The sequence below is a fragment of the Aquarana catesbeiana genome, linkage group LG07, assembly GCF_042186555.1.
Source record: "Aquarana catesbeiana isolate 2022-GZ linkage group LG07, ASM4218655v1, whole genome shotgun sequence".
In the NCBI taxonomy this organism is placed as follows: Eukaryota; Metazoa; Chordata; class Amphibia; order Anura; family Ranidae; genus Aquarana; species Aquarana catesbeiana.
Genome location: NC_133330.1, coordinates 317,053,514 through 317,075,657, shown reverse-complemented (window position 1 = coordinate 317,075,657; position 22,144 = coordinate 317,053,514). Strand labels below are relative to the sequence as shown.

Genomic DNA, 22,144 nt, shown 5'->3' with positions numbered 1-22,144 from the left:
GCTACCAGATGGTGTCAGATTGGCCTGACCTTCACTCACATCACTCCTAGTGACCGCAGAATAACTGGCCCTACTCACCCTCGGGACAGGTGCAGCCACGGCTGCAGCAAAGGAAATAACCGCACTCCTTGCAACATCCCGCACATCACTTTTAGTTACAGACCCCTCTTTAGATAAGGTAGAGACAACATTGTCAGGAACAGAGATGGAGCAGAAACTTCTGACACAGAAATATTTACATTACCCTAGGTAATTCTTACTTCATTTCCAGTAACTAAAGGGTTACCAACAGTGGAGATGTCCTTATCAGCACTCTTCATAGTCAAGTCTGCACACCCTTCACTGGCTTTCTGTACACAGGTGTGAGTCTCAGCCAGGAGATGAGCTTGCTCTCCGCTGCCCTCTACTGCACCATCCATAGGAACTACACCTTCATTGTATTGAATAGGCAAGTCCTGAACAAAAACAGCTTTTCTGTCACCCGATGTTTTAGGGGGACATCATTATCCTCGTTCTTCATCCTCAGACGGTCCAGACATGGCAAACTTGCGACAAACTCTCAAAGGCGATTCCATTTCTGCAGCGTGCTGGCCAGAAACACAGTCCAAGCCCACAGAAACATTTTTGCATTGCACTGACCTTGGCTTCTCGCACACTGGTGATGCCTGTCCTCCACTGGCCTCTATGGCCCTTCTGCGCATTGCAAGGAAGCGATCATCACTGCCATACTTTTCCTTGAAAGCTCCGCTGGTTTCTTTCAATGCGGCCACCAGCAGACTGCTTTTCCACTTTGGCCTCCAACGCCATTAACTCAGGCCGCATCTGTCTTCTCTTGGAACTGTGAAGCTGGTCACTTGCAATTTTTTTATGATTGAAGTCAAACTTTAACTTCGCCAGTACTTCTTCCTCCTTGGCGACTCTCGCAATCCTAGCACAAACCTTCTTTCTGTTGGCTGCCAGGCTTTCACCTTTAGCTGGGCCATTTCCAAGGTCCTCAAACACTGGTATGGGAGGACCTGTACTCTGGCCATCCGGGGGTTCTTTCCCTGGGTCCACCCCAGATTCCTGCATCCACTCTGAGTATAGGAAGTAATCAAGCTCCTTGGATCAGTAGGCCTCACTGCTCAGGAGAGCAGCAGTAGTGCTGCCACACCCTTTGCAGCTATAACAGCTTCAACTCTTCTGGGGAGGCTGTCCACAAGGTTTAGGAGTGTGTCTATGGGAATGTTTGACCATTCTTCCAGTTGCACATTTGTGGGGTCAGGCACTGATGTTGGACAAGAAGGCCTGACTCGCAGTATCCACTCTAATTCATCCCAAAGGTGTTCTATCGGTTTGAGGTCAGTTCTCTGTGCAGGCCAGTCAAGTTCCTCCACTCCAACGTCCATGTCTTTATGGACCTTGCTTTGTGCACTGTTCCAAATTGTTTGGTGGAGGGGGGGGATTATGGTGTGAGGTTGTTTTTCAGGGGTTTGGCTTGGGCCCTTAGTTCAGGTGAAGGGAACTCTTAAGGTGTCAGCATACCAAGACATTTTGGTCAATTTCATGCTCCCAACTTTGTGGTAACAGTTTGGGGATAGCCCCTTCCTTTTCCAACATGACTGCGCACCGGTGCACAAAGCAATTCACTGGATGGAGGTGGACGGCACCTGAACATATGGATTATTCAAGCATTTTCAGGAACAAAGGTCAGCAATGGTAACTTCCATACTTTCTCAGTGCAGGCTTCCTCTAAGCACCCGGCTGTGCTGGATCCACTGTGCCAGCCCGCAGCTCTCTACAGTGCAAAGTCTGGTCTTTTTACTGTGCTGACTCGCTATTGTCTGCAAGCATCCTAAAAACGTATGTTGATTATCCCAGCTTCTTTTTTATTATTATTAAAATTTGAAACGAGCGTTAGGACAGTAAAACCATGACTAATGACATTCTATTCTAAAACTCCACAAGGTTAATGTAAGCATTATCGGGAAAGGCAGACGTGGAAAGAAGCTACACGAGCAAAATATTCACATCAGTTTTATGAAGCATTTAAAGTCAATAGCCCTCGGTATCTATCCCAACACAAAGCGCCGGCTCCAGCCTGATGAATGGATCCAAAGAACAGATTTTTTTATACAGTTCAGTGTTTTTTTTTCTTTTTTAACAAAATTAACTTTTTCATTTATTGCACCTTTTCTATTTCTTCTTTGTTGGACACTATAGGAAAACGTTGCGTCGGGGAAAATTTGAGCGCGCCGAAACCCAGCTGAGCAACCGGCATTAGCATACCGGAGCTGTCAATGTGAAATTGCAAATTTCTGGCTGAACACAAACATTTGGGATCTGTGTCACTTACAGCTAATCAAGAGATTGCTCGTTCAACTAGGGATGATGAATTGAATACATGATAAAATATATGATATAGATAGCCAGTGAGTACAAAAGATTCTAAAGTGGAGAATCCTGATGTGTCACAATGTACGGAAATACCATCATTTTTCAAAAAAGCTTCACCTTTTATAGGGCGTACACACGGTCGGACATTGATCGGACATTCCGACAACAAAATCCTAGGATTTTTTCCGACGGATGTTGGCTCAAACTTGTCTTGCATACACACGGTCACACAAAGTTGTCGGAAAATCCGATCGTTCTGAACGCGGTGACGTAAAACACGTACGTTGGGACTATAAACGGGGCAGTGGCCAATAGCTTTCATCTCTTTATTTATTCTGAGCATGCGTGGCACTTTGTCCGTCGGATTTGTGTACACACGATCGGAATTTCCGACAACGGATTTTGTTGTCGGAAAATTTTATCTCCTGCTCTCCAACTTTGTGTGTCGGAAAATCTGATGGAAAATGTCCGATGGAGCCTACACACGGTCGGAATTTCCGACAACACGCTCCGATCGGACATTTTCCATCGGAAAATCCGACCGTGTGTACGGGGCATTATTATTACAAAGCTGGCCTTGAGCTCAGGTCACTTTGGCCTAGGCTGAAATGATGTCCTCAATCTGAGACTGAGGACATCTTGTGGTGAAAATAAGTGCTGCAGGATACAGTTACAGACAGAAGGTGAGTATTGTAGCCCGAGCTATATATTTTGTACCCTACCCTATCTGGGAGCCCATTTTGAGTAAAGGCTAAGTTAACCTTTAAAAAAAAATAACAAATGTGCATATATTTGCAGGAAAAATTGTATAGATATATATATTTTTTTACGGGAACCTAAAAAGCTTGTCAGAGGATGGCAGGTGCGATGTCAGACTCCTGCTATGAAAAGGTCCATAAGGACATGAATGAGCAAATTTTTGGTGGAGGTACTTGACTGGCCTGACCTCAACCCAATAGAACATCTTTGGGATGAATTAAGCCGAGACTGCGAGCCAGGCTTTCTCATCCACATCAGTGCCTGACCTCACAAATGCACTTCTGGAAGAATGGTCAAACATTCCCATAGACACACTCCTAAACCTTGTGGACAGCCTTCCCAGAAGAGTTGACTCCGTTATAGCTGCAAAGGTCAGGCCAACTCAATATTGAACCCTACAGACTAAGACTGGGATATATATATATATATATATATATATATATATATATATATATATATATATATATATATATATATATATATATATACACAGTATCTCACAAAAGTGAGTACACCCCTCACATTTTTGTAAATATTTTATTATATCTTTTCATGTGACAACACTGAAGAAATGACACTTTGCTACAATGTAAAGTAGTGAGTGTACAGCTTGTATAACAGTGTAAATCTGCTGTCCCCTCAAAATAACTCAACACACAGCCATTAATGTCTAAACTGCTGGCAACAAAAGTGAGTACATCCCTAAGTGAAAATGTCCAAATTGGGCCCAATTAGCCATTTTTCCTCCTCTGTGTCATGTGACTCGTTAGTGTTACAGGGTCTTAGGTGTGAATGGGGAGCAGGTGTGTTAAATTTGGTGTTATCACTCTCATTCTCTCATACTGGTCACTGAAACTTCAACATGGCACCTCATGGCAAAGAACTCTCTGAGGATCTGAAAAAAAGAATTGTTTCTCTACTTAAAAATGGCCTAGGCTATAAGAAGATTGCCAAGACCCTGAAACTGAGCTGCGGTGGCCAAGACCATACAGCGGTATAACAGGACAGGTTCCACTCAGAACAGGCCTCGCCACGGTCGACCAAAGAAATTGTGTGCACGTGCTCAGCGTCATATCCAGAGGTTGTCTTTTGGAAATAGACGTATGAGTGCTGTCAGCATTGCTGCAGAGGTTGAAGGGGTGGGAGGCCAGCCTGTCAGTGCTCAGACCATACGCTGCACACTGCATCAAATTGATCTGCATGGCTGTCGTCCCAGAAGTAAGCTTCTTCTAAAGATGATGCACAAGAAAGCCCGCAAACAGTTTGCTGAAGACAAGCAAACTAAGGACATGGATTACTGGAACCATGTCCTGTGGTCTGATGAGACCAAGATAAACTTATTTGATTCAGATGGTATCAAGCATGTGTGGTGGCAACCAGGTGAGGAGTACAAAGACAAGTGTGTCTTGCCTACAGTCAAGCATGGTGGTGGGAGTGTCATGGTCTGGGGCTGCATGAGTGCTGCGGGCATTGGGGAGCTACAGTTCATTGAGGGAACCATGAATGACAACATGTACTGTGACATACAGAAGCAGAGCATGATCCCCTCCCTTTGGAGACTGGGCCGCCGGGCAGTATTCCAACATGATAACGACCCCAAACACACCTCCAAGAAGACCACTGCCTTGCTAAAGAAGCTGAGGGTAAAGGTGATGGACTGGCCAAGCATATCTCCAGACCTAAACCTTATTGAGCATCTGTGGGGCATCTTCAAACAGAGGGCGGAGGAGCACAAGGTCTCTAACATCCACCAGCTCTGTGATGTCATCATGGAGGAGTGGAAGAGGACTCCAGTGGAAACCTGTGAAGCTCTGGTGAACTCCATGCCCAAGAGGGTTCAGGCAGTGCTGGAAAAATTGGTGGCCACACAAAATATTGGCACTTTGGGCCCAATTTGGACATTTTCACTTAGGGGTGTACTCAAATTTTAAAGAATGACATGTTAGATATCTATTTACTCTACTACTGTACTATTATTCAGACCCCCTTACATTTTTCACTCTTTGTTATATTGCAGCCATTTGCTAAAAGAATTTAAGTTCATTTTTTTCCTCATTAATGTACACACAGCACCCCATATTGACAGAAAAACACAGAATTGTTGACATTTTTGCAGATTTATTAAAAAAGAAAAACTGAAATATCACATGGTCCTAAGTATTCAGACCCTTTGCTCAGTATTTAGTAGAAGCACCCTTTTGATCTAATACAGCCATGAGTCTTTTTGGGAAAGATGCAACACGTTTTTCACACCTGGATTTGGGGATCCTCTGCCATTCCTCCTTGCAGATCCTCTCCAGTTCTATCAGGTTGGATGGTAAACATTGGTGGACAGCCATTTTTAGGTCTCTCCAGAGATACTCAATTGGGTTTAAGTCAGGGCTCTGGCTGGGCCATTCAAGAACAGTCACAGAGTTGTTGTGAAGCCACTCCTTCGTTATTTTAGCTGTGTGCTTAGGGTCATTGTCTTGTTGGAAGGTAAACCTTCGGCCCAGTCTGAGGTCCTGAGCACTCTGGAGAAGGTTTTCGTCCAGGATATCCCTGTACTTGGTCGCATTCATCTTTCCCTCAATTGCAACCAGTCGTACTGTCCCTGCAGCTGAAAAACACCCCCACAGCATGATCCTGCCACCACCATGCTTCACTGTTGGGACTGTATTGGACAGGTGATGAGCAGTGCCTGGTTTTCTCCACACATACCGCTTAGAATTAAGACCAAAAAGTTCTATCTTGGTCTCATCAGACCAGAGAATCTTATTTCTCACCATCTTGGAGTCCTTCAGGTGTTTTTTAGCAAACTCCATGCGGGCTTTCATGTGTTTTGCACTGAGGAGAGGCTTCTGTCGGGCCACTCTTCCCTAAAGCCCGACTGGTGGAGGGCTGCAGTGATGGTTGACTTTCTACAACTTTCTCCCATCTCCCGACTGCATCTCTGGAGCTCAGCCACTGTGATCTTTGGATTCTTCTTAACCTCTCTCACCAAGGCTCTTCTCCCCCGATAGCTCAGTTTGGCCGGTCGGCCAGCTCTAGGAAGGGTTCTGGTCATCCCAAACGTCTTCCTTTTAAGGATTATGGAGTCCACTGTGCTCTTAGGAACCTTAAGTGCAGCAGAAATTTTTTGTAACCTTGGCCAGATCTGTGCCTTGCCACAATTCTGTCTCTGAGCTCTTCAAGCAGTTCCTTTGATCTTATGATTCTCATTTGCTCTGACATGCACTGTGAGCTGTAAGGTCTTATATAGACAGGTGTGTGGCTTTCCTAATCAAGTCCAATCAGTATAATCAAACACAGCTGGACTCAAATGAAGATGTAGAACCATCTCAAGGATGATCAGAAGAAATGGACAGCACCTGAGTTAAATATATGAGTGTCACAGCAAAGGGTCTGAATACTTAGGACCATGTGATATTTCAGTTTTTTGTTTTTTAATAAATCTGCAAAGATGTCAACAATGCTGTGTTTCTCTGTCAATATGGGGTGCTGTGTGTACATTAATGAGGAAAAAAAATAAACTTAAATGATTTTAGCAAATGGCTGCAATATAACAAAGAGTGAAAGATTTAAGGGGATCTGAATACTTTCCGTCTCCACTGTATATTGTGTTTTTTTAATTCATTAAAGTGCAAATACCCTGTGACCTGATTTTTTTTACAAAAGTGTCAGAATAGGGCTGGTCCTTAAGTGGTTATTGCTGTTTTTTTTGTTTTGTTAATTTTTTTTAACCTCAAGTGACTTTAAAGGGGTTCTAAAGGCTAAAGTGCAGCTCCCACAAGCCCCCCCCCCCCCCCCCCTTATACTTACCTGAGCCCGATCTTGATCTAGAAATGTGAACAAGAGCTGAGGCTCTGTCAGCTCTCTCCCTCCTCATAAGCTTAGAGACAGCAGTGATAGACATTGGAGCCAGCCACAGCCAGTGAGGAGGGAGCAGGGGGCAGGGCTGTGCCACTCTTTGTGTGTCTATGGACACACAGAGCCAGCTCAGGAGCAAGTCTGCATGAGTGCCCCCATAGCAAGAGGCTTGCTATAGTGGGCACTCAGTGGGGGGAGGAGCCAGGAGCACCAGCGGGGGACCTGAGAAGAGAATTATTGGGACTGACCTGTACAAAACCATTACACAGAACAGGTAAGCATAACATGTTTGTTATTTAAAAAAAATAGGGGTTTGCAATCACTTTAAGATGGTCAACGTTAAAGTGTCATATGATCCAATCACTATTTGTCAAACCTGCAATAAGAATATAAGGGGTTTTTTTTGTTTTTTTGTTTTTTTTACTGTAAAAATAATTGCAAAGAAGACGTTTCTTAAACAAACAGATTTCTTTCAAAATTATGTTAATAGATTTCTGCAGCCGATCAAGAGAGATGATATCAATGTCTATGATCACACAACATGGTGTATAAAATTTACTACATCATTAGCATGTACCATCTGAAAGACATAAACCAATTCTAGACTTATTTAAAGATTTTTTTCAACCTAAAATATAGTTTCTGATTAAAGGAAATGTGCTATTTTCATAAGCCGGCCCCCTTATAAAGTGTTAATAGGACCACATGGGTAACATTTTAGAGAATAAGATGCATTTATCAATTAGGGGCAAAAATTTTATGAAAAAAAAAAATCATAGGAATTGATAGTGATAATCTCTAAATAGCGGCAATATATTGTGCAGTTTGCATAACTTTGCATTTGCAAAAAAATAAAATAAAAAAACAACTAACCAAATAAAACTTTAATTAACACACCATTGATCCATATGGGTTTGTATCTGCTCCCGCATCCTCCATTCTCATCTCTTCTCTTTGGCAGCATGACCTATTCTAAAGTTTACAAAGTTTCTATCATTGATTACTGGTCTGTAATTGTTCACAGACCAATGTCATAGCTCTCAACTGTCCCTGATTTCTAGGGACTGTCCCTGATTTGAAACAATGTCCCTCTGTCCCTCTTTCCTCCTCATTTGTCCCTCATTTTGGTCTGACCTATATAGTTGTATATATAATTTAGAAATAACTTTTTATCTTTCAAAAATCGTTTCCCAGTGTTTCCAATTTCTAAATTGCTGCATTTGTAAATTTCAAAAGCCAATATAAAGGAATAGTAGTGGTAAAAAAATGCACTTGTGGGTTTAACTAATCATTTTTCTGTATATATTTTTTCATGATTATATTTCAAATGAGATATATTATCTTTTTATATAATTTATTCATTTATTATGATTACAAACATCATGGACTACCTCTAGGGGATCATGACATTAAATTACATTAAAACTAATTATTTTTAAACTTTTATTAATTACAATGACATGCTTCATGTAAAGTCCCACCCCCATTTTCCACATTTTTCTGTATAATTCACCTTTGGGGGCGTGGCAGGGGGTGTGTCCTATACCTACATACTGTTGCTAAATGGTGTCCCTCATTTCCATCTCAAAAAGTTGGGAGGTATGAAGTGAGGCCCCTTGCAAACAAGTTTGTCTACCTGCATTACATCCCTAAGGCCCCTTTCACACTGGGGCGGTAGGGGGCGTCGGCGGTAAAACAGCGCTATATTTAGCGCTGTTTTACCGCGGTATTCGGCCGCTAGCGGTGCGGTTTTAACCCCCCACTGGCGGCCGAAAAAGGGTTAAAACCCCTCGTATAGCGCGGCTATAGCCGCGGTATTACCGCGGCTATAGCCGCGCTGTCCCATTGATTTCAATGGGCAGGAGCGGTTTAGGAGCGGTGAATACACCGCTCCTTCACCGCTCCAAAGAAGCGGCTGACAGGAGATTTTTTCTTCTCCTGCCAGCGCACCGCATCAGTGTGAAAGCCCTCGGGCTTTCACACTGAACAAACAGCGGAGGCTGTTTAGGTGCGGTTTGCAGGCGCTATTTTTAGCGCAATAACGCCTGCAAACCGCCCCAGTGTGAAAGGGGTCTAATAGAGTTTCACACAGGGCTGTCTAGCTGCAGTGGGTCCTCCTGGCATTTGGTTTGCCTAAGGACAAGTGCATCATCCACCCCTACTGCTTGCAGCCTGTTGAGGTTTATGGCAGGCTGCAGCTCGGCAGGGCTGAATGCATTACCGAGTGGAACCCACGTTTAAGGCCCCTACGTGTTCAGGGACAAATGCCCAGAATGTAGAAGACCTGCATCTGGACAGTGGTCCTTTAATGCATAGGGCCCTAAACATGGGTACCACTCAGTCTTTGAACTGGTTACGGCTCAGAGATCAAAAATCCAGACCATGCCCTAAAGAGCTTGTGTGTCAAAGTGGATCAACCTTGTCTGGGGTCCACCAGGGTTTTATTGTTGCGTCCTTGTTGGGAAGATTCAGTTTCTTTATATGTCCTGGTGACAACTGTGACCAGCAGAGGCATTTCTAGGGGCCTAGTAGACCATGAAAATGTTGAGGAGCTGGTAAAATACCATGATGACCACTTTGGATCAAATCTAAAACTAATAAAATCTTTTTGACTGAACAAAAATGATTTAAGCAAAAACAATCATATTATGATAACAACGTAAGATATATTGAAAAGTAGACACATTATGCAATGGGGTTGAGTTACTAAAACTGGAGAGTGCAAAATGTGGTGCAGCTCTGCATAGAAACCAATCTTTTTTTTTTTGTTAAAGCTTAATTGAACAAGCTGAAGTTAGAAGCTGATTGGCTACCATGCATAGCTGCATCAGATTTTGCTCTTCCTGGTTTTAGTAAATCAGCCCCATTGCTTTAAAACTGTATAATGCGTAGAAAATATTATCTCCACATCCCAAAGGAGATCCAGGGCACTCAGTAAAAGACCTGCGACACATGCCCTAGGTGCCAGGGTGTAGCAACACTGCTGGTCATCGAGACTGAAAGTAATAAAAATACAAAAATTTGGGTTAACAGAACAGGAAATCTTCTGATGGGGGCACCTCTTCTTCTGAAAGTTGTCTGGGGGGGTTATTTACATTACAATGGAGAGATTTTCTTTTAACCCACTCTTTTTCTCTGAGACAGGAAGTGATAGAAAGCTTCCTTAATGGAACACAAATGATAAAAATGTTTTTTTTAGCCCTTTCCTACGCTAAAATTGGCTTTAGATGTTCTCTATGCTTCCCACCCACCACTACAATAAGAATGTAGGAAAGACAGTAAGAATCATAACATGAAAGTCTGAATCATGCAAGAATTGGCTGCTTGTCTGTTAACTAATAAGAAGTTGGTATTCATACAAATATACACACATAGAATAAACTTTCTTAGCTAAATAAATGCAACTTACCTGCCATGTGCTAGTGAAATCAGACATATTCTCAAAATGACTTTAGGGAGAGTTTGAAAATTGATAACGATACAATTCTCTTTTTTTGACTGTTAAGAGCTCCAAACATTTGCAAAGTGTCTGCAAGGTGTCACCTGCATTGGTATTCTTAGCCGAGAGACGTTTTTTATGTTTTATCTGTAAAATCCCCAGGCAATCTCTTGCTATCTGAGAGGGGAAGAAAGAATCAAGATAAAGGTTTGTCTTACCTGGAAAATGCCGATAAACATTCTAAGAGACGAGGACAGTTCCTCCAAATCATCAGGCTGCCAGCTTGTCCACCGCAAAGACATCTAGCTGCAATTCGATAGCACCAAGACTGATAAAATATTTATACCAGAGGGACACAAGCCGTGTGTGTACGAGGGCTCTTACATTTTTAAACAGGTTCTACGTGGCAATACAACATATAAAATCAATACCGTACATTGACTGTTGGTAGAAGTGGGAGAATAACTTTTTTTTTTTTACTACCAAGTAATGTTCTGTCTAAGTTGACTTCTCTGATTTGCTGATGAGGCAGATGTCCTTGGATCAGTCTTAGAGGACATTCTGTCTAGTTAGAAAGCAATGAGACCTTGTATTTTTTAATTATTAATAGAGGCTTCTAATTTCCCCAATTTGTTTAAGCTGAACCCGAGCCAGGTACCCCTTTCCCCTAATAAACTTTACACCCCCCCCCCCCCCCCTTCCTTCCTCTAGCTAATCTCCCCAGCAGATTTAAACCAAAAGTTAAAGTAAATGGTCCAAATAACTAAATTCATGGTTGCATGATGCACCAGATCCTGAGTCTTCTTAATCCTGAAAACGAGGGGGCAGCAAGACAGGTAGGCATTGGATCTGGACTGCCCCAGTCTTCAGCCCCAAGAGAGGTGCCAGGTAGGGTGTTTATAAAGAGGAGTGGGCTCCCTCCAGGCAAAACTGCCCTCACTCTATTCATTACTACAGTGGGGAAAATAAGTATTTGATCCCCTGCAGATTTTGTAAGTTTGCCCATTACATAGAAATGAAGGGTCTATAATTTTTATCATAGGTGTATTTTAAATGATAGAGACAGAATATCAACCAAAACCCCAGAAAAAAACACATGATACAAATGTTATAAACTGAGTTGCAGTTCAGTGAGTAAAATAAGTATTTGATCCCCCAAGCAAAACATGACTTAGTACTTGGTGGAGAAACCCTTGTTGGCAAGCACAGAGGTAAGATGTTTCTTGTAGTTGGTTACCAGGTTTGCACACATCTCAGGAGGGATTTTGGTCCACTCTTTTTTACAGATCTTCTCTAAATCCTTAAGGTTTCTTGGCTGTCGCTTGGCAACTTGAAGTTTCAGCTCCCTCCATACATTTTTTATAGGATTAAGGTCTGGAGACATGTCCTTAATGTGCTTCTTCTTGAGCCACTCCTTTGTTTCCTTGGCGGTATGTTTTGGGTCATTGTCATGCTGGAGGACCCATCCACGACCCATCTTCAGTGTTCTGGCTGAGGGAAGAAGGTTCTCATCCAAGATTTTGCAATACATGGCCCCGTCCATTGGCCCCTTAATGCGGCAAAGTAAGCCTGTACCTTTAGCAGAGAAACAGCCCCAAAGCATAATGTTTCCACCTCCGTGCTTGACTGCAGGGATGGTGTTCTTAGGGTCATAGTCAGCATTTTTCTTCCTCCAAACACTTCAAGTCGAGTTAATGTCAAAGAGCTCAATTTTGGTCTCATCTGACCACAGCACTTTCTCTGAATCATTTAGATGTTCATTGGCAAACTTCAGACAGGCCTGTACATGTGCCTTCTTGAGGAGGGGGACCTTGGGCCACTGCAGGATTTCAATCCATGGTGGCGTATTGTGTTACCAATGGTTTGTTTGGTGACTGTTGTCCCAACTGCCTTGAGATCATTCACAAGCTCCTCCCGTGTAGTTCTGGGCTGATGCCTCATTTTTCTCATGATCATCCTTACCCCATGAGGTGAAATCTTGCATGGAGCTCCAGACCGAGGGCGATTCATGGTTATTTTGTATTTCTTCCATTTGCGAAAAATCTCTCCAACAGTTGTCTCCTTCTCACCATGCTGCTTGCTGATGGTCTTGTAGCCCATTCCAGCCTTGTGCTGGTCTACAAACTTGTCCCTGACATCCTTTGACAGCTCTTTGGTCTTGCCCACAATGGTGAGGTTTGAATAGAAGAAAGAGATTCTGTGGACAGGATTCTTTTATACACATAACAAGTTGTTGTTAGGACCTTTTTAAATTGACAGAACTAATCTGTGTACCACATGAGCACATACTGTAGCCAGTCTGTGGGAGCCAGAATTATTGTTGGTTGGTAGGGGATCAAATACTTATATTACTCACTGAACTGCAACTCAATTTATAACATTTGTAACGTGTGTTTTTTCTGGATTTTTGGTTGATTCTGTTTCTATCATTTAAAATACACCTATGATAACATCTATAGACCCTTCATTTCTTTGTAAGTGGGCAAACTTACAAAACCTGCAGGGGATCAAATAATTATTTTCCCCACTGTATATATGTGCTCCTACTCTTGAGGTTCTCAAAATGTATAGAGTTAGGACTGGTGCCTTTTCGCACCCTCTGCAGCTTACGCATGTATTTGCAAATGTGTGCAAACTAAACTCATGTTATTAACGTGAACTGTTAGACAGGGCAATTCAGTTTGTTGCAGGCTGGCTGGTAAGTTGAGCTGGGAATTTTTCTTTGTTTTTGTTTGACATGCTTCTCCCTTCCATGTGCTCCCTGCTGCTAAGGCCAGTTATAGGTTGGGGCAGTGGCCGTTTGTTTGTACAGGGTGTTTATAAAGACCCTGTCATCACTTTCTACCTTGACAGAAGCTCTGAAACATGAGTTTTGGATCACAAGAGTCCCAGGCCACCTGCAGCACTTCCTGTTCCTACTTCATCACTGGGTTTCTGCATCAAGTACAAAAATCTCCTAAGATCAGCTGTGAAAGCCACTGAAGCACCAACTCCACCCTTCGCTTTCCTTTAGCTGTATACAGATGGCTTCATAAAAAGTTTTAATCAGAGATAGAAAGTATGAAAGCAAACAGCATCTGCTGCACGTTCTCTTTAGAAGACCTTCAATGCTCTTTAAACTTTGGGGTAAGTTTACTAAAGGCAAATAGGCTGTGCACTTTGCAAAGTGCAGTTGCACCAGAGCTTAGTAAATGAGGTAAAGCTGTAGTTCGCAAAAAGTACCCAGTCACGTGCAAGGAAAATTAAAAAGACAGCATTTTTGTTTGCACATAGTTGGATGGTGGAAGTCAGCAGAGTTTCTGCTCATTTACTAAGCTCTAAAGCAACTGCACTTTCAGATTACCACTGCACTTTGCAAAGTGCACAGTCTATTTGCCTTTAGTAAATCCACCCCTTTGTGTCATGGGTTCACCCTGTATTTAAGGTTAATTTATTAAACATTTTGAGCAATTAGTTAAAAACATACACTTCAAAAATGTATAATTGTTAAGTTAAAAATGTGACCCCTTCATCTGAGAGCAGGGACCCACTCAGCGGGTTGAATGCAGGTGTTGTGGCCTAGGCAGCGTGGAGGGCCTCCGGTGGATGCGCGAGTGGATCCACCTTTGCCAGCTCCCTGTTGGCCGATTGACTGTCGGGGGTCATCGGTACAGACCTCGCTGAATCCCAGCGTTGCAAGGTGTGCAATCGGGCACCTTTCTCTGGTTGCAGATTCTGCAGGAGCTCGTCCTGGGACCTTCTATTCCCTTGAGCCTGGTATCATCAGGATTGGTGAGCAGGCATAAACCCACCCCCTTTACACCCCTCAAAGACACTGCATTCAGACACCTTTATTCCACCTTTTGCAATAAATCTTCAACAAGGAGACACTTTGCACATGCTTTTTTCAGCTGCTGGACGCCATTGTACAGGAATCCCTTTGGGGCCTTGTTAAGCTAGCTGAAGACACTGAACATCTACATCACAAGGACTTCTTTACTCTTCCCTCCCCCACCACCCACACACATCTAAAGGACTTTGTGTACAATATCTGTACGCATTAAGGGGAACTCTTCTCAGCGGTCAAGTGTTACATTTCTGGTAACTTTGTTGTTCTGTAATTGTGTCGCAGAGTTTATTGGGCTTGTGGCATCAGGAGTTGAAGGGAGCAGTCTGACATAAAAGTTCATTCTCTTCCCTTTAATACCTGGGGTCATAGGTTCTTTCAGAGTCTACTGGTTACTACTGTCTGATGTATTGTAACTTTATTTGCATTCCATACCTGTTTTATATGTGCCAAGAGTAAAGCCCCATACACACAATCGGACTTTCCGATGGGAAATGTTGGATGTCAGACTGTTGGCGGAAAATCCGAAAGTGTGTATGCTCCATCGGACAATTATTGTCGGACTTTCTGCCAACAAATGTTGGCTAGCATATTTTCAAATTTTCCGCCAACAAATGTGTGTTGTCGGATTTTCCGAGCGTGTATACACAAGTCCGTCGGACAAAAGTACAAACACGCATGCTCGGAAGCAGAAGCGGTCCGTCTGGTAAACTAGCATTTGTAATGGAGAATTAACATTTGTGACGTGGCAAATTATGAAATCTCCAAATGCAACGCACAATTCTCTTCTTCTTTAAAGGGATAATAATGGAGCTGCTTTGCTGGTGATACTGAAGTAGTTATTGCAAACAAATTTTCAAAGGCTTTTTTTTTCTAGTGATATCAAGAATAATATTATTATGTTTTTTTTTTTTTTATTTGTGCAAGTTACCACAACACCATTATCCCGTATGTTATAAGATCAAGGATACAACTATGTTGGTGTTACTTGTCAATTTTACATTGTATTTTTTAAAATGTAACTGCCTACTCCTAAACTGTCATTTGAAGTAAAACACATAGCCAAGTATTATTCTCCACATTTTTTTTATTGTGCATTAAAAAAAAAAAAAAAAAATCAGACATGCTATCTGCCAATAGAACTTAACTAGGGATGAGCCGAACACCCCCCTGGTTGGTTCGCACCAGAACATGCGAACAGGCAAAAAATCAGTTTGAACATGCGAACACCGTTAAAGTCTATGGGACATGAACATGAATAATCAAAAGTGCTAATTTTAAAGGCTTATATGCAAGTTATTGTCATAAAAAGTGTTTGGGGACCTGGGTCCTGCCCCAGGGGACTTGGATCAATCCCAAAAAAAGTTTTAAAAACAGCCGTTTTTTCGGGAGCAGTGATTTTAAAAATGCTTAAAGTGAAACAATAAAAGTGTAATATCCCTTTAAATTTTGTACCTGGGGGGTGTCTATAGTATGCCTGTAAAGGGGCGCATGTTTCCCGTGTTTAGAACAGTCTGACAGCAAAATGACATTTCAAAGGAAAAAAGTAATTTAAACTACTCGCGGCTATTAATGAATTGCCGGTCCGACAATACACATAAAAATTCATTGATAAAAACGGCACAGGAATTCCCCACAGGGGAACCCCGAACCAAAATTTTTTAAAAAATGACGTGGGGGGTCCCCCTAAATTCCATACCAGGCCCTTCAGGTCTGGTATGGATATTAAGGGGAACCCCAGCCAAAATTTTTTTTTTAAATGGCGTGGGGTCCCCCTCAAAATCTATACCAGACCCTTCAGGTCTGGTATGGATTTTAAGGAGAACCCCGCGCCAAAATTTTTTTAAAAAATGGCGTGGGGTCTCCCCAAAAATCCATACCAGACCCTTATCCGAGCATGTAACCTGGCAGGCCGCAGGAAAAGAGGGGGGGCGAGAGAGCGCCCCCCCTCCTGAACCGTACCAGGCCACATGACCTCAACATTGGGAGGGTGCTTTGGGGTAGCCCCCCAAAACACCTTGTCCCCATGTTGATGGGGACAAGGGCCTCATCCCCACAACCCTTGCCCAGTGGTTGTGGGGGTCTGTGGGCGGGGGGCTTATCGGAATCTGGAAGCCCCCTTTAACAAGGGGACCCCCAGATCCCGGCCCTCCCCCCTGTGTGAAATAGTAAGGGGGTACAAAAGTACCCCTACCATTTCACAAACAAAGTGTAAAAAATTTTAAAAATGACAAGAGAAAGTTTTTGACAATTCCTTTATTTAAATGCTTCTTCTTTCTTCTTTCTTCTATCTTCTTTCTTCTATCTTCTATATTCCTTCGGTTTCTTCCTCTGGTTCTTCTGGTTCTCCCTCCGGTGTTCTCGTCCGGCATCTTCCTCCGCGGCGCCAGCGTCTTCTTCCCTTCGTCTTCTCGGGCCACTCCACATCTAGCATGATGGGAGGCTCCCGCTGTGTGACGCTTCTCCTCTTCTGACAGTTCTTAAATAACGGAGGGCGGGGCCACCCGGTGACCCTGCCCCCCTCTGACGCACTGGGGCCTTGACTGGGACTTCCCTGTGGCATTCCCCGTGACGTCAGAGGGAGGCGGGGTCACCGGGTGGCCCCGCCCCCTGTTATTTAAGAACCGCCAGAAGAGGAGAAGCGTCCCACAGCGGGAGCCTCCCACCATGCTGGATGCGGAGCAGCCCGAGAAGACGAAGGGAAGAAGACGCTGGCGCCGTGGAGGAAGATGCCAGACGAGAACTCCGGAGGAAGAAACAGAAGAACCAGAAGAAGAAGAAGATGGAGGAAGAAACCAAAGGAAGATAGAAGATAGAGGAAAGAAGATAGAAGATAGAAGAAAGAAGAAGCATTTAAATAAAGGAATTGTCAAAAACTGTCTCTTGTCATTTTTAACATTTTTGACACTTTTTTGTGAAATGGTAGGGGTACAATACACATAAAAGTTCATGGATAAAAACGGCATGGGAATTCCCCACAGGGGAACCCCGAACCAAAATTTAGAAAAAAAAAGACGTGGGGGGTCCCCCTAAATTCCATACCAGGCCCTTCAGGTCTGGTATAGATATTCAGGGGAACCCCGGCCAAATTTTTTTTTAAAAATGGCGTGGGGTCCCCCACAAAATCTATACCAGACCCTTCAGGTCTGGTATGGATTTTAAGGGGAAACCCGCGCCAAAATTTTTTAAAAAATGGCGTGGGTTCTCCCCAAAAATCCATACCAGACCCTTATCCGAGCACGCAACCTGGCAGGCCGCAGGAAAAGAGGGGGGGATGAGAGAGCGCCCCCCCTCCTGAACCGTACCAGGCCACATGCCCTCAACATTGGGAGGGTGCTTTGGGTTATCCCGCCAAAACACCTTGTCTCCATATTGATGGGGACAAGGGCCTCCTCCCCACAACCCTTGCCCGGTGGTTGTGGGGGTCTGCGGGCGGGGGGCTTATCGGAATCTGGAAGCCCCCTTTAACAGGGGGACCCCAGATCATGGCCCTCCCCCCTTTGTAAAAATGGTAAGGGGGTACAAAAGTAATCTGGAAGCCCCCCTTAACAAGGGGACCCCAGATCCTGGCCCTCCCCCCTTTGTGAAATGGTAAGGGGGTACAAAAGTACCCCCTTACCATTTCACAAAGGGGGGAGGGCCAGGATCTGGGGTCCCCTTGTTAAAGGGGGCTTCCAGATTCCGATAAGCCCCCCGCCCGCAGACCCCCACAACCACCAGGCATCATAATGGAGACAAGCTGTTTTGAGGGGCTAACCCAAAGCACCCTCCCAATGTTGAGGACATGTGGCCTAGTACGGTTCAGGAGGGGGGCGCTCTCTCGTCCCCCCCTCTTTTTCTGCGGCCTGCCAGGTTGCGTGCTCGGATAAGGGTCTGGTATGGATTTTTGGGGAGAACCCACGCCATTTTTTTTTTAATTTTGGCGCGGGGTTCCCCTTAAAATCCATACCAGACCTGAAGGGTCTGGTATAGATTTTGAGGGGGACTCCATGCCATTTTTTTTTTTTAAATTTGCCCGGGGTCCCCCTTAATATCTATACCAGATCTGAAGGGCCTGGTATGGAATTTAGGGGGACCCCCCACGTCATTTTTTTTTTAAATTTTGGTTCGGGGTTCCCCTGTGGGGAATTCCCATGCCGTTTTTATCCATGAACTTTTATGTGTATTGTACCCCTACCATTTCACCAAAAACTTTTATGTGTATTGTCGGACCGGCAATTCATTAATAAGTGCAAGTAGTTTTAAATGACTTTTTTTCCTTTGAAATGTAATTTTGCTGTCAGACTGTTCTAAACACGGGAAACATGCGCCCCTTTACAGGCATACTATAGACACCCCCCAGGTACGAAATTTAAAGGAATATTACACTTTTATTGTTTCACTTTAAGCATTATTAAAATCACTGCTCCTGAAAAAAAGGCTGTTTTTAAAACTTTTTTTTGCATTGATCCATGTCCCCTGGGGCAGGACGCAGGTCCCCAAACACTTTTTATGACAATAACTTGCATATAAGCCTTTAAAATTAGCACTTTTGATTTCTCCCATAGACTTTTAAAGGGTGTTCCGCGGCTTTTGAATTTGCCGCGAACACCCCAAATTGTTCGCTGTTTAGCGAACTGGCGAACAGCCGATGTTCGAGTCGAACTCGAAGCTCATCCCTAAACTTAACCAAAAAGTGTATTCTATGCATCCAAAAATGTAGAAAATATACCAAATCAAATCATTATTCAACCAAAAAAATAATGTTAAAGCAAAAACTCCAAGGCCAATAATAAATAACACGTTATCTCCTCCGATTCCGCAACATGTCTGGTTGACGAACGGCCGTTCAGAAACAAACTGAAAAGCACAAAATGAAAAGCGCGAACTGAAAAGCACTAAATGAAAAACGCGAAAAGAAAAGCACAAATCAACACTCACCAAACTTCTACTTAGACGAAATTAGCAGAAGGTGCCCAAAGGGTGGCGCTAAAGAGCTGAAAAACCATGTAGTATGTCACTACGTTCCCAATTGTTGGCCAACATTTGTGTGACCGCGTGTATGCAAGACAAGTTTAATGCCCCGTACACACGGTCGGATTTTCCGATGGAAAATGTCCGATCGGAGCGTGTTGTTGGAAATTCCGACCGTGTGTGGGCTCCATCGGACATTTTCCATCGGATTTTCCGACACACAAAGTTGGAGAGCAGGAGATAAAATTTTCCGACAACAAAATCCGTTGTCGGAAATTCCGATCATGTGTACACAAATCCGACGGACAAAATGCCACGCATGCTCAGAATAAATAAAGAGATGAAAGCTATTGGCCACTGCCCCGTTTATAGTCCCGACGTACGTGTTTTACGTCACCGCGTTCAGAATGATCGGATTTTCCGACAACTTTGTGTGACCGTGTGTATGCAAGACAAGTTTGAGCCAACATCTGTCGGAAAAAATCCTAGGATTTTGTTGTCGGAATGTCCGAACAAAGTCCGACCGTGTGTACGCCCTATAAGACAACGCCCTTCGGACAAAATTCCACGGTTTTGTTGGCGGAAAGTCCGATCGTGTGTACGAGGCATAAGAGTTTAATACTACAATAGCATTTGCCTAAGCCATTCCTGTTTTATCTGCTTTAAGAACTTTAGGTCAAATACTTGGTTACGTGGCTGCAGTCTGGTGTCTGTGCAATTGCATTGTCATTTTGACAGTGTCAAAGGTGTCGGGAGGCTTACAATGTCAGGGCAACCTTTGGTGTCAGTCAGCTTCCAGCAGCTACAAGTGTAAACTCACTTAAAAATTCTGATTTTTGGGGGAGAATTTAAAAAAATTTAAATGTTTACTCTAATGCCGCATACACACGGTCGGACTTTCTAGAAAGCTAGGTCCGACGTACTTGCCGCCAGACTTCCGGCGGACTACCGCCGGACTTTCTGAACGGCCGGACTTGCCTACACACGGCCGGACTTTCCGGAATCCGGTCTTCCCGACGGACTTTCAGAATGAACGGACTTTCACACACACGGACAAGTCCGTTCATTTTGAACGTGACTTGGGTACGACGGGACTAGAAAAAGAATTCAATCTCGCCGCTTTTTTTGGCGAGATTGAAACCTTGCGAGCCCCGTCGCAGGCCCTTAGGTCTGGTATGGAACTTTAAGGGGAACCCCCTACGCCGAAAAACCGGCGTGGGGATCCCCCCAAAATCCATACCAGACCCCGATCCGAGCACGCAGCCCGGCCGGTCAGGAAAGGGGGTGGGGACGAACGAGCGCCCCCCCCCCCTCCTGAACCGTACCAGGCCGCATGCCCTCAACATGGGGGGGTGCTTTGGGGGAGGGGGCGCCTTGCGGTGCCCCCCCACCACAAAGCACCTTGTCCCCATGTTGATGAGGACAAGGGCCTCTTCCCGACAACCCTGGCCGTTGGTTGTCGGGGTCTGCGGGCGGGGGGCTTATCGGAATCCGGGAGCCCCCTATAATAAGAAGGCCCCCAGATCCCGGCCCCCCCACCCTATGTGAATGAGTATGGGGTACATGGTACCCCTACCCATTCACCTAGGTAAAAAGTGTCAATAATAAAACACAACACAGGTTTTTAAAATTATTTATTAAACAGCTCCGGGGGGGGTCTTCTTCCGTCTTCGGGGTTCCCTCTGGTTCATCTTCTCCCGGCGTCCGGTTGGTTCTTCTCCGCTCTCCGGCCTCTTCTCCCGGTGTCCCAGGTCTTCGGCCGGCCCCTCCGCTGTCTTCAGGTAGCTCTATTGCCAGCGGAGTTCCGGACTTCTGGGCTTCTTGGCTTCTTGTGTTCTCTTCTCTTCCCCCAGATGTTGACACGACGCTCTCTCCGGCTGGACTGGTCTCTGAGGGCTGCGTTGTGACTTATATAGGCGGAGACCCCGCCCCCATATGATGTCACAGTCCCAGGCATGCTGGGACTGTGACGTTTTAGGGGGCGTGGTCGACCTGGGACACCGGGAGAAGAGGCCGGAGAGCGGAGAAGAACCAACCGGACGCCGGGAGAAGATGAACCAGAGGGACCCCCGAAGACGGAAGAAGACCCCCCCGGAGCTGTTTAATAAATTATTTTAAAAACCTGTGTTGTGTTTTATTATTGACACTTTTTACCTAGGTGAATGGGTAGGGGTACCATGTACCCCATACTCATTCACATAGGGTGGGGGGGCCAGGATCTGGGGACCCTCTTATTATAGGGGGCTCCCGGATTCCGATAAGCCCCCCGCCCGCAGACCCCGACAACCAACGGCCAGGGTTGTCGGGAAGAGGCCCTTGTCCTCATCAACATGGGGACAAGGTGCTTTGTGGTGGGGGGGCACAAAGCACCCCCCCATGTTGAGGGCATGCGGCCTGGTACGGTTCAGGAGGGGGGGGGGGCGCTCGTTCGTCCCCACCCCCTTTCCTGACCGGCCGGGCTGCGTGCTCGGATCGGGGTCTGGTATGGATTTTGGGGGGACCCCCACGCCGGTTTTTCGGCGTAGGGGGTTCTCCTTAAAGTTCCATACCAGACCTAAGGGCCTGGGATGCCCCCCGCGCTCGCCGCAATGGGAAAATTAGTTTTTCCTATTGCAGCGAGCGCGAGATGCAGTAACCTGCTCCTCCGTCGTATCTGGTCCTTCGGACTAGCATACAGACGAACGGGCTTTCCGTCAGGAACTGAGTCCGGCGGAGGTACGACGTAAAGATTTGAAGCAGGCTTCAAATCTAAAGTATGTCAGATTTCCGCCCGAAACGGTCCGTCGGAAGTCCGATGGAGACCACACACGGTCGGATTGTCCGCCGGACTTGGTCCGGCGGCGTCCGTCGGACTTTTGCAGGTGAAAAGTCCGACCGTGTGTACGCGGCATTAGAGAACACAGGCAGCAGTTTTTGGCAGCACCTAAATTTGTGAGCACAGA

At 44.9% G+C, this 22,144-nt stretch overlaps 1 protein-coding gene across 1 annotated transcript in view; it reads left to right on the top strand.

Moving 5' to 3' along the window:
- TNNI3K (TNNI3 interacting kinase) overlaps nucleotides 1–22,144 on the top strand; it is a 459,065-nt gene that overhangs the window by 428,173 nt on the left and 8,748 nt on the right. The gene's annotated exons all lie outside the window — the stretch shown is intronic.